This window comes from Hyla sarda, chromosome 2 (genome assembly GCF_029499605.1).
Source record: "Hyla sarda isolate aHylSar1 chromosome 2, aHylSar1.hap1, whole genome shotgun sequence".
NCBI lineage: Eukaryota > Metazoa > Chordata > Amphibia > Anura > Hylidae > Hyla > Hyla sarda.
In genome coordinates this window covers 262,373,170-262,383,943 of record NC_079190.1, presented here as the reverse complement: position 1 = coordinate 262,383,943, position 10,774 = coordinate 262,373,170, and positions in this window count along the sequence as shown.

Sequence of the window (10,774 nt, the reverse complement as noted above, 5' to 3'; positions counted from 1 at the left end):
TGAGCGGCGGGGTCGGGGGGGGGGTTGCGTGCTGCGCGGCTTGGAGCGGGATGTGCGGCCATCACGGATACGGTGTTCACCTATACAGTATGCCTCCAGTTGTTTCCCCACTAAGACTCCCAGCATGCCCTGACAGCCAATAGATGTCAGGGCAAGCTAGGAGTTGCAGTGGGGAAACAGCTGGAGGTACACTGAATAGGTGAACTAAGGGCAGAAGTGTGCATTTTTAATATGTAAAAAAAAATCTTAAGGCAGAGAGGGTTAGGGATAGATGGGCAATAGGCAGGGACAGAAAAAAAAAAAGGATGGTGGGAGCTACCCTTTAAAGGAGTACTCTAGTGCAGAGTATTCCTGCTCCGTCCTGCCCGGGCTGCAAAATAAATGAAAATGAACCATCACTCACCTCCCTGGGTTCCCACGGAGCGCCACTACAGCTGATCAGTCCTCCGGTCCATCTCCTTCATACTTCCGGGTGAAACGAAGCGTCACATGGTGCTCAGCCTATCGGCGGCCGCCGCGATGTTCCGCCTCGGCCGCCGATACTCCTTTAAGGTGAAAATGGGCTTAGTTCTTAAGGGGCTAAGAGAGCTTTGATAAATCTGATCCATTAACCCCTTAACGACCAAGAACGTATATTTACGTTCTGTACATGACCGCGAGCATCAGAGCGATGCTCGGATCATGCGCGGCTGGTCCCGGCTGCTGATCACACGGATGTCTGCCATTAACCCCTCAGATGCTGTGATCAATACAAATACAGAAATATGAATGATCGGATTGCCCGCAGCACTGCCACCGCAATCCGGTCATCCAGAATGGCAGACGGAGGTCCCTCACCTGTCTCCGCCGCCTTCCACAGGTCTTCTGCTCTGGTCTGAGATCAAGCAGACCAGAGCAGAAGATCGCCGATAATACTGATCAGTGCTATGCTCTAAGCATAGGACTGAACAGTATTAGCAATCAAAGGATTGCTATGAATAGTCCCCTATGGGAACTATTAAACTGTTAAAAGTAAAAAAAAAATTTTTAAAAATTAGAAAAATCCCCTCCCCCTAATAAAAATGTTAAATGTCCTTTTTTTACTATTTTACCCCTATAAAGTATAAAAAAAAAATTATACACATATTTGGTATCGCCACGAGTGTAAATATCTGAACTATTAAAACATGTTATTGATCCCGTACGGTGAACGGCGTGAACGTATTAAAAATAAAATAAACGGAAAATTGCTGCTTTTTTGTCACACTTTATAAAAAAAACAAAAAAAAATTATAAAAAAAATTTATAATCATTTTAATCATATTGACCCACAAAATAAAGAACACATGTAATTTTTACCGTAAATTGTACGGCGTCAAAACAAGACCTTCCAAAATTAGCAAAATTGCGGTTTTCTTTTTAATTTCCTCACAGATAGTATTTTTTATGTTGCACCATAAATTGTATGGTAAAATTAGTAATGTCTTTACGCAGGACAACTGGTCACGCAAAAGACAAGCCCTCATACTGGTTTGTGGATGAAAATATAAAAGAGTTACGATTTTTAGAAAACAAGGAGGAAAAAATGAAAATGCTAAATAAAATTGGCCTGGTCCTTAAGGTCAAAATGGGCTTGGTCCTTAAGGGGTTAAAGGAAAACTGCCATCAGTGTCACCCGCACTATCCTGTTGGTACAGGTGTGTAGTGCGGGTGACACTGATAATAACTATTACCTGTCCCCGATCCGTGGTCCCATTTTCTAACTACCGTATCTTGCTATGTATCTTCCATTCTGGTGATGGGCATTGATCGAGCTTCCTGATGTTAACGCTAATTTTCCCCCAGGCCTGCCCGCAGTGCAGACCAGCAGAAGCTCCGCCAATGCCCAAGCCTGCTGCCGGAACGGAAGAGCAGGATAACAAGACCACGGATCGGGGACAGGTAAGTAACGTTATCATCAGTGCCACCCAAACTACCCACCTGTACCAAAATGTTAGTTGTGGGTGACACTGATGACAGTTTTTCTTTAAGTCACCACTGTGGTGATGTCACTATAGATGTGATGTAACCATTACAGCATCATTTGATGCCATCCGGAATGTGAGGCAATCTTCACACAGCGGACATTTAGCACAATGTCCACATAGAAAACATTACACAGTGCACATTACACAAATAGCAGGCTCCGCCTGGAACATGCAGGGACTAGGACAGCTCGGAAATGTCTCTATAGACAGAAGTGAAGGAAAATTTGTCCAGCGCTGCCGCTTGTGCAAAAATCTTCTTTTATCGGAGCTTAATTTTCCACCAGATTCCACTCGGAAATTCAATCGTGTGAACGTGGCCTGAGCGTGGAAAAACAGGTGTGCTGGTAGACCGATGAGACCCATGTCAGGGGATCAGTAGCTCTCAGTCTTCTATGAACTACAGTATGAGATTTATTGGTCCATTTTTTTGCCATGTCTTTCTAAACAAAATACACTCAGTACACTGATTTAGCAGAATATGGCGTGAAGTGGATACATTTACATGGGTATCTGTTTTAGTGTATGAATTTGGCTCTGTACTGCTTTTCATTCATTCTGACATCCACTGCTCAGGAAGGGCATATTCGAGGGAAGCACTAAGCCCACCCTCACCATGAATTCACTTCCTCCCTGAGTTTGCTGTGTTGTACCTGGTCTCTTCATCCAATCACTACAGGCTGCTATGTAACCCCTCCCCTTTGTTTTTAGACAGGGAACTGATAGGATAGGAGTTATACACTATAACTCATGTATTAGGATTAGTGTTGAGCGGCATAGGCCATATTCGAATTCGCGAATATTCGCGAATATATGGACGAATATTCGTCATATATTCGCGAATATTCGCATATTCGTTATATTCTCGTTTTATTTTCGTGTATGCGAAAATATGCGCATGCGAAAATTAGCATATGTGGAAATTCGCATATGCGAAAATTAGCATATGCTAATTTTCGCATATGCGAATTTTTGCGCGCCAGTCTCACACAGTAGTATTACAGCCTTCTTTACACCACACAAGCTGGAAGCGGAGAGGGATGATCACTGTGATGTGTACTGTGAAGAAAAAAAAAAAAAAAAAATATGAAAATTCGTAATTACGAATATATAGCGCTATATTCGCGAAATTCGCGAATTCGCGAATATGCGATATTCGCGAATAATATTCGAATTGCGAATATTCGCGAGCAACACTAATTAGGATTTGTGTGGGTGAATCCACTCTCAGTTTCTCTTTAAGGCCTCCCTCACATCAGTGTTGGAGCTCTGTTTGTGTAATCCATCAATCAGCAGCATAGAAAAAATATATAGATGTTTATTTTTTATTCTACTCAAATCCTGCAAAACAGACATGAATAGAAAATCAGATGGGCCTTATTCAAGTTAATGGGATCCATTGGTCTTCGTCATTCAGGTCAGTTTTTTTCTGGCCGGACTTCAGTGACGGAGCTCCTGAATTTAGCCTTTCTTTTGGATTTATTTACAGTCAGAAATAACTGCAGTTACACACAGATAGGTACTTTTTGCCTTGCGACGTAATCTGCCACTCAGTTTTTTTTTTTTTGGGGGGGGGGGGGGGGGGATTTCAGTTATCATGTGAACAGTCAAAGCTGGAGGTAGATTACCATGGGGGAACCTTGATGCGGATGTAGTAGTCAGCATGAATTATGTGAATATTTCCTAATTATGCCAAGCCCTTCTGCTCTTCCTAAGTTTGCCCTTCACATGGAGCCACTGATCACAGCTAGATCTTATTTTATGTACAACTGTTGTCTAGCTTCTGTATTTGGCTCACAAATCCCTCCATTTTGCTGCTCACTCATTCTGACAGCCACTGCTCGTGAAGAGGCCCTCACTCACCATCCATTCACTTCCTCACTAAGTCTGATGTGCTGTTCTTTATCTATTCAAGCATTCACCGCAGGCTGTTCTGTAACCCCTCCTCTTTGTTTTCATGCTGCAGTCTGAAAGACAGGATAGGAGTACAGAGGAGTGCCCGTCCCATGCTGGGCCCCTGTCTCCTGCTGAAAGCACTTGCAATGGGCTGCATCACAGGTCTAATGAATCATATTTTATTTATTATGTGGTTGACAGGGTGCATGTGCGTCATTTGCCTGGGGAAGAGATGACTCCAGAATACACTTTGGGAATAAGGCAAGCTGGTGAAGACTGCGTAATGCCCTGGGTAATGTTCTACTAGGAAGCCTTGCCTCCTGACATTCATGTGAATGTTACTTTGACACATACCTCCTACCTAAACAGTATTCTCTAATAGCAGAGGCCTCTTACGGTTCACACTAAAGAACTCTTACGTTCACACTAAAGAATTCTCGCGGATTTCCCCAGGCGAAATTCAACGGTGTGAACTTAACATCAGTGTGAATGGGTCTCCGCGAGACCCTTTCACACTGCAGAATTTTAGTGGCGGACAATTGTTCTGCGCAAAGAAAGAACATGTTCATTCTTTGCGCGGATCTTCATGAAGATATAATAAATCATAAATAAAGAAGCAATTTGATTGGTTGCTATGGGCAAATGCGCCACTCTTACTCTGCATAGGTTTTGATGATTCTCCCTAACTTACACTATGGGTGCGTTCACACTGAGTAATTCAAGAGAAATTTACTTGAGTAATTCCTCTTGAATTCTCTGCTCCAAATGAATGCACATCTGCTCTGCCCATTGACTTTAATGTTTTTTCCACTGTCCTGTTCACACTGCAGAAATTTTGCTTGCGGAATTCCGACACTGAATACTTTTCCGCTTGAAGAAAGAACATGTTCACTCTTCAAACAAAATTCGCAAGCAGAATCCAGTAGAAATCAATGGTAAAAAAAAAAAATTCCGTACGACATAGTTTCCTCTTCATTTCCGCTCGATATTATGGACCGAAATTATTCCTCATGAATTCCTCAGTGTGAACATACCCTATAGATTTTCTGAGAAGTATTCTGCTTGGAAAATATGGTGTAGCAGCCCTAACACCATTCACACTATAGAATTTCTGCTGTTGATGTTCATTCATTCTTTTAGGGAAAGCTGCTCTGAAACTGCGCATTTCCGCGTAGTCCTAACGCTGGCTTGGAATATGTCTGGACAGAGATTCTATAGCCCTAAACTTTTTAGCATTCAAACAAATAAAAAGCATTTACCAAAATTTTCTAATAATTTAATATTGGTCAAAGAAAATTGGGGATATAAGGGGAGATTTATCAAAACCTGTGCAGAGGAAATGTTGACCAGTTGCCCATAGCAACCACTTAGCTTCTTTCATTTTTCACAGCCTTCTTTAAAAAATAAAACAAGCAATCTGATTTCTATAGTCAACTGTTCCTCTACACAGGTTTTGATAAATCTCCCATATAATTTGTGTCTAGCACCTATTTCCCTTCCAAATACCTTAGCTGTTGCTGACTTGATTTGTCATTCTGTTCTTTGAAGGGGGCGTGTCCTCACTCTGCACCACTCTTTCCTCCCCGAGTCTGCTGTGTCTTTTCATCCAATCACTGCAGGCTGCTCTGTAACCCCCTCCTCCCTGGTTTCATGCTACGGTCTGATAAGACAGACGTGAGCACAGAGGAGAGCTAATTCCACCCTTCCTTACTGGACTTTATCCATGCCTGTGTTTTAGCTTGGGCAAAGAAGATGATGATGATGATGATGATGATGATGATGATGATGATGATGATGATGATGATGATGATGATGATGATGATGATGATGCTGCTGCAGCCTGACAGGATTGTCCTAGATGGAATTGAGACCGCTAGTGGTGTTTCTTTTTCTAAGCCATGTTTTCTATAAGGTTATGTTCACACTGAGTAATTATCGTGGAATTCCGCGCAGTTGAATTGTGCGTTGGAATTACGAGGCGTGAACACCTAACATTAGTGTGAATGGGTTTTCTGCAGATCCGTTCACAATGCCCGAACTGAAATTGATCTGCGCAGAGAACGAACATGTTCATTCTTTGCGAGTAAGTCCACGAGCACACAGAAAACTATTTTTTTTAATCCCTTTAGTACCAAGCCCATTTTCACCTTAACCCCTTAACGACCAAGGACGTATATTTACATCCTTGGCCGGCTCCCGCAATATAACGCGGGGTCACGCGGTGACCCCGCATCATATCGGGTCTGTCCTGGCATGTATCTGAAGCCGGGACCGGGGGCTCATAGCACGCTGCAGCGATTGCGGTGCCGCACGCTATTAACCCTTTAGACGCGCTGTTCAAAGTTGAACACCGCGTCTAAACCGAAAGTGAAAGCAGCCCGGCTGCTCAGTGGGGTTGATCTAGACCACCACAGTGAAAACGCGGTGTCCCGATCAGCTGGAACACGAAGGTCCTCTTACCTGCCTCCGGCGTGTCGCCTCGGCGATTGATTGCTCCAAGCCTGAGCTGCAGGCTTGGGCAATCGACCGCCGATAACCCTGATCAATGCAAAGCTATGGCTTTGCAGTGAACAGGGTATAAGATCAGTGTGTGCAGTGTTATAGGTCCCTATGGGAGCTTTAACACTGCAAAAAAAAAAAAAAAAAGTGTAAAAAAAAAAAAGTTAATAAATGTCATTTAACCCTTTCCCTAATAAAAGTTTGAATCACCCCCCTTTTCCCCCCCCCCAAATTTTTTTTTAATAAAAATAAATATAAACATATGTGGTATTGCCGCATGCGTAAATGTCCGAACTATAAAAATATATAATAATTAAACTGCACGGTCAATGACGTACGCGCAAAAAAATTTCAAAATCCAAAATAATGTATTTTTGGTCACTTTTTATATCATGAAAAAATGAATAAAAAGCGATCAAAAAGTCCAATCAATACAAAAATGGTACCTCTAAAAACTTCAGATCACGGCGCAAAAAATGAGCCCTCATACCGCCCCAAAAGCGGTAAAATAAAGTTATAGGGGTCAGAAAATGACAATTTTAAACATAAACATTTTTCTGCATGTAGTTATGATTTTTTACAGAAGTACGACAAAATCAAACCTATATAAGTAGGGTGTCATTTTAACCGTATGGACCTACAGAATAAAGATAATGTGTCATTTTTACCGAAAAATTTACTGCGTAGAAAAGGAACCCCCCAAAAGTTACAAAATGGCGTTTTTTCTTCAATTTTGTCGCACAATGAATTTTTTTTCCGTTTCGCCGTAGATTTTTCTGTACAATGACCGATTTCACTGCAAAGTGGAATTGGTGGCGCAAAAAATAAGCCATAATATGGATTTTTAGGTGCAAAATTGAAAGGGTTATGATTTTTAAAAGGTGAGGAGGAAAAAAACGAAAGGGCAAAAACGGAAAAACCCTGCGTCCTTAACTGGTGCCAGAAAGTTAAACAGATTAGGAAATGACTTCTATTAAAATATCTTAATCCTTGCAGTACTTATTAGCTGCTGAATACTACAGAGGAAAATATTTTCTTTTTGGAACACTGACATCTCTGTCCATTTTAGGAACGGTCCAGAGCAGCATATGTTTGCTATGGGTATTTTCTTCTACTCTGGACAGTTCTTAAAATGGACAGAGATGTCAGCAGAGAGCACTGTGGTCATGATGTCAGCAGAGAGCTCTGTGTTCCAAAAAGAAAAGAATTTCCTCTGTAGTATTCAGCAGCTAATAAGTACTGGAAGGGGCATGTCGCATTTAGGATGCCCATATGGTGCCGGAACAGCACAAAATTCCCGACATGGCATACTATTTTAGAAACTACACCCCTCAAGGCACGTAACAAGGGGTCCAGTGAGCCTTAACACCCCACAGGTGTTTGATGACTTTTCGCCAAATTCAGATGTATAGTGAAAACATTTTTATTTTCATTTAAAGTGCAGTTTCTTTTTCCCACATTTACCATTTTTACAAAGGGTAATGGGAGAAAATGCCCCCCAAAATTTGTAACCCCATCTCTTCCGAGTATGGAAATACCCTATGTTAGGATGTAAAATGCTCTGCGGGTGCACTACAATGCTCAGAAGAGAAGGAATCACATTTGGCTTTTGAAAAGCAAATTTTGCTGAAATTGTTTTTTTTTTTTTGGGGGGGGGGGGGGGGGGCATGTCGCATTTAGGAAGCCCCTATGGTGTCAGAACAGCAAAAAAAACACAAAAAAAAAACACATGGCATACTATTTTGGAAACTACACCCCTCAAGGAACATTACAAGGGGTACAGTGAGCCCTAACACCTCACAGGTGTTTGACAACTTTTTGTTAAAGTTGGATGTGTAAATGAAAAAAAAAGTTCACTAAAATGTTGCTTTTTCCCCAAATTTTTAATTTTTACAAGGGGTAATAGTAGAAAATGATCCCCAAAATTTGTAACCCCCATTTCTTCTGAGTATGGAAATACCCCATTTGTGGACGTCAAGTGCTCTGCTGGCGCACTACAATGCTCAGAAGAGGAGGAGTGCGATTAAGCTTTTGGAGAGAGAATTTGTTTGGAATGGAAGTCAGGGGCCATGTGCGTTTACAAAGCCCCCCCCCCCATGTGACCCCATTTTTGAAACTACACCCCTCCCAGAATTTAATAAGGGGTGCAGTGAGTATTTACACCCCGCTGGCGTTTGACAGATCTTTGGAACAGTGGGCTGTGCAAATGAAAAATTACATTTTTCATTTTCACGGACCACTGTTCCAAAAATCTGTCAGACACCTGTGGGGCGTAAATACTCACTGTACCCCTTATTACATTACATGAGGGGTGTAGTTTCCAAAATGGGGTCACATGTGGGGGGGGGGGTCCATTGTTCTGGCACTATGGGGGCTTTGTAAACACACATGGCCTTCAATTCTGGACAAACTCTTCAAAAGCCCCATGGTGCTCCTTCTCTTCTGAGCATTGTAGTGCGCAAGCAGAACACTTTACATCCACATATGGAGTATGTTCTTACTCAGAAGAAATGGGGTTACATATTTTTTTTTTTGGGGGGGGGGGGGGGATGATTTCCTATTTTCCCCTATGAAAATGAAGAATTGAGGGTAACACCAGCATTGTAGTGAAAATTTTTTTTTCATTTTCTCATACACCTTTAATGAAAATTCTTCAAACACCTGTTACATTCCAAGAGTGGTGTAGTTTCCAAAATGGTCACATATGGGTATTTATTTTTTTTGTGTTTATGTCAGAACCGCTGTAAAATCAGCCACCCGTGTGCAAATCACCAATTTAGGCCTCAAATGTACATAGTCCGTCCTCAGAGCATTTTACGCCCACATATGGGGTATTTCCGTACTCAGGAGAAATTGCATTACAAATTTTGGGGATCTTTTTCTCCTTTTACCACTTGTGAAAATAAAAAGTATGGGGCAACACCAGCATGTTAGTGTAAACATTTATATTTTTTTTAACCCCTTAAGGACGCAGGACGTAAATGTACGTCCTGGTGAGGTGGTACTTAACGCACCAGGACGTACATTTACGTCCTATGCATAACCGCGGGCATCGGAGCGATGCCCGTGTCATGCGCGGCTGATCCCGGCTGCTGATCGCAGCCAGGGACCCGCCGGCAATGGCCGACGCCCGCGATCTCACGGGCGTCCGCCATTAACCCCTCAGGTGCCGGGATCAATACAGATCCCGGCATCTGCGGCAGTGCGTGATTACAATGAACGATCGGATCGCCCGCAGCACTGCTGCGGGGATCCGATCATTCATAACGCCGCACGGAGGTCCCCTCTCCTTCCTCCGTCCGGCTCCCGGCGTCTCCTGCTCTGGTCTGTGATCGAGCAGACCAGAGCAGAAGATCACCGAAAACACTGATCTGTTCCATGTCCTATACATAGAACAGATCAGTATTAGCAATCATGGTATTGCTATGAATAGTCCCCTATGGGGACTATTCAAGTGTAAAAAAAATTTTTAAAAATGTAAACGTAAAAGTAAAAAAAAAAGGGAATAATCCCCTCCCCCAATAAAAAAGTAAAACGTCCGTTTTTTCCTATTTTACCCCCAAAAAGCGTAAAAAAAAATTTTTTATAGACATATTTGGTATCGCCGCGTGCGTAAATGTCCGAACTATTAAAATAAAATGTTAATGATCCCGTACGGTGAACGGCAAAAAAATAAAAAAAAAGTCCAAAATTCCAACTTTTTTAAATACATTTTATAAAAAAAAAATTATAAAAAATGTATTAAAAGTTTTTTATATGCAAATGTGGTATCAAAAAAAAGTACAGATCATGGCGCAAAAAATGAGCCCCCATACCGCCGCTTATACGGAAAAATAAAAAGTTAGAGGTCATCAAAATAAAGGGATTATAAACGTACTAATTTGGTTAAAAAGTTTGTGATTTTTTTTAAGCACAACAATAATATAAAAGTATGTAATAATGGGTATCATTTTAATCGTATTGACCCTCAGAATAAAGAACACACGTCATTTTTACCATAAATTGTACGGCGTGAAAACCTTCCAAAATTAGCAAAATTGCGTTTTTCGTTTTAATTTCCCCACAAAAATAGTGTTTTTTGGTTGCGCCATACATTTTATGATATAATGAGTTATGTCATTACAAAGGACAACTAGTCGCGCAAAAAACAAGCCCTCATACTAGTCTGTGGATGAAAATATAAAAGAGTTATGATTTTTAGAAGGCGAGGAGGAAAATATGAAAACGTAAAAATTAAATTGTCTGAGTCCTTAAGGCCAAAATGGGCTGAGTCCTTAAGGGGTTAAACTAACAGGCTGGGGTGTAACCCCCAACTTTTCCTTTTCATAAGGGGTAAAAGGAGAAAAAGACCCCCAAAATTTGTAGTGCAATTTCTC